General features: G+C 41.9%; 1 pseudogene; it reads left to right on the top strand.

Annotated features, from left to right (window-relative positions):
• Positions 1-697: 697 nt before the first annotated feature.
• Positions 698-1,333, top strand: LOC130039354 (high mobility group protein B1-like; annotated as a pseudogene).
• Positions 1,334-2,303: the final 970 nt, after the last annotated feature.

Below are 2,303 nucleotides of genomic sequence, written 5' to 3'. Positions count from 1 at the left end.
ACACAGCCTTGAGCAAGAGCAGAATGGAAAAAACAGGCTTTTCTTTGCATAAAAATTAGCAAGAGAACCTCTAGTTATGTTTCTATTCTCTTTGGGGGGTTCTCTTGCCAGGATGTAGTCCCAGAGTTGGCCCTGATTTTCAGCTAGAAGACTGGGGACAGAAGGGAAACCGTTGTGTGTACTTCAGTTTCCCTAGCATATTCCCATGAGTTTCACGGTAGTCACTGGGGGTTCATTACTTCTCAATAAAGGGTAATTGGTGCTGTAAAGTAGTTGGCTTTGTATGCAGGGACTTCCCCTACATTTAACATGAACTGGATAAAGGAAATAAGAACAGAAACTGGGTTCCCTGATGTATTGCAATTTATAGATTTGCCTTTGGAATCCTGTAGATTAGTTTTACAACTTTAAACAAAATTAAATTTAAAAGCATTTTCCAAAAGTCAAAAACAAAATAAAGCAAATCTGAAAATAATAGTGAGTTAATGGCAAGAGCACAGAGAGAAGCAGTATTTCTAATGACTTTAAACCACAGTAATTTGTCTATTCCTGGTGAGATATATCTTATGACAAAAATATGCTGAAAAATTCAGTGTTTTATGGCAGTACATTGAGCTCCATAGAGACAGCACTGGGGCAAGTGAGAGCTGGACGGGCACTGGGCGATTCTGTGCCTCGCTGAGGAAAATAATTAAACATGGGCTAAGGAGATCCTAAGAAGCCGAGAGGCAAAATGTCATCATATGCATTCTTTGTGCAAACTTGCCAGAAGGAGCACAAGAAGAAGCACCCAGATGCTTCCGTCAACTTTTCAGAGTTTTCTAAGAAGTGTTCAGAGAGGTGGAAGACTATGTCTGCTAAAGAGAAAGGAAAATTTGAAGACATGGCAAAGGCTGACAAGGCCCGTTATGAAAGAGAAATGAAAACTTATATCCCCCCTAAAGGGGAAACAAAACAGAAGTTCAAGGATCCCAATGCACCCAAGAGGCCTCCTTCGGCCTTTTTCTTGTTCTGAGTATCGCCCCCAAATCAAAGGAGAGCATCCTGGCCTGCCTGTTGGTGATGTTGCAAAGAAACTGGGAGAGATGTGGAACAACACTGCTGCAGATGCTAAGCAGCCTCACGAAAAGGCTGAAGCCTTTTGCCAAGCTGAAGGAGAAGTAAGAAAAGGATATTGCTGCATACCGAGCTAACGGAAAGCCTGATGTGGCCAAGAAGGGAGTTGTTACAGCTGAAAAGAGCAAGGAAAAGAAGGAAGAGGAGGAAGATGAAGAAGATGAAGAGGATGAGGAAGAAGAGGAGGATGAAGAAGACGAAGATGAAGAAGATGATGATGATGTTCTAGCGCAGTTTTTATTCTTGTCTATAAAGCATTTAACCCCCCTGTAAACAACTCACTCCTTTGAAAGAAAAAAATTGAAATATAAGGCTGTGTAAGATTTGTTTTTAAACTGTACAATGTCTTTTTTCTGCATAGTTAACCCACTACCGAATGTGTCTTTAGATAGCCCTGTCCCGGTGGTATTTCAATAGCCCCTAACCTTGCCTGGTACAGTATGGGGATTGTAAATTGGCATGGAAATTTAAAGCAGGTTCTTGTTGGTGCACAGCACAAATTAATTATACATGGGGATGGTAGTTTTTTCATCTTCAGTTGTCTCTGATACAGCTTATACGAAATAATTGTTGTTCTATTAACTGAATACCACTCTGTAATTGCAAAAGAAAAAGAAAAAAGTTGCAGCTGTTTTGTTGACATTCTGAATGCTTCTAAGTAAATACAATTTTTTTTTGCTTTTTGGGTCACACCTGGCGATGCACAGGGGTTAATCCTGGCTCTGCACTCAGGAATCACCCCTGGAAGTGCTCAGGGGACCATATGGGATGCTGGGAATTGAACCTGGGTTGGCCGCGTGCAAGGCAAATTCCCTACCCATTGTGCTATTGCTCCAGCTCCGTAAATACAATTTTTTATTTTAAAAAATTCGGTGTTTTATGGACTGGGGCTGGGCCATGTAGCAACATAAAGCTGGAGGAGTAGATGGGAAAGCATTTGACTTTCTACTCTGTAGTATGAGGCAGTAAGGGAGAAGGGGGCTGGTAATGGTTTTGGGATGACAATCAACTACACCAATCATTGCTATATACTGAGGATTGGGTAGATGAAGTTTCTTCCACTTGATCACTTGACTTTCCGTTAATCGTCGATTTGCTCGAGCGGGCACCAGTAACGTCTCCACTTGTCCCTGTTGCGTGCTAGTGTAGCCCAACGGCGTCTGTTCGTTCTAGGAACACGAAGAGCC

This window comes from Sorex fumeus, unplaced genomic scaffold, assembly GCF_029834395.1.
Source record: "Sorex fumeus unplaced genomic scaffold, SorFum_2.1 ptg000086l, whole genome shotgun sequence".
In the NCBI taxonomy this organism is placed as follows: domain Eukaryota; kingdom Metazoa; phylum Chordata; class Mammalia; order Eulipotyphla; family Soricidae; genus Sorex; species Sorex fumeus.
Note: the sequence above shows the minus strand (reverse complement) of the source record. Positions and strands in the feature narration are given on the sequence as shown.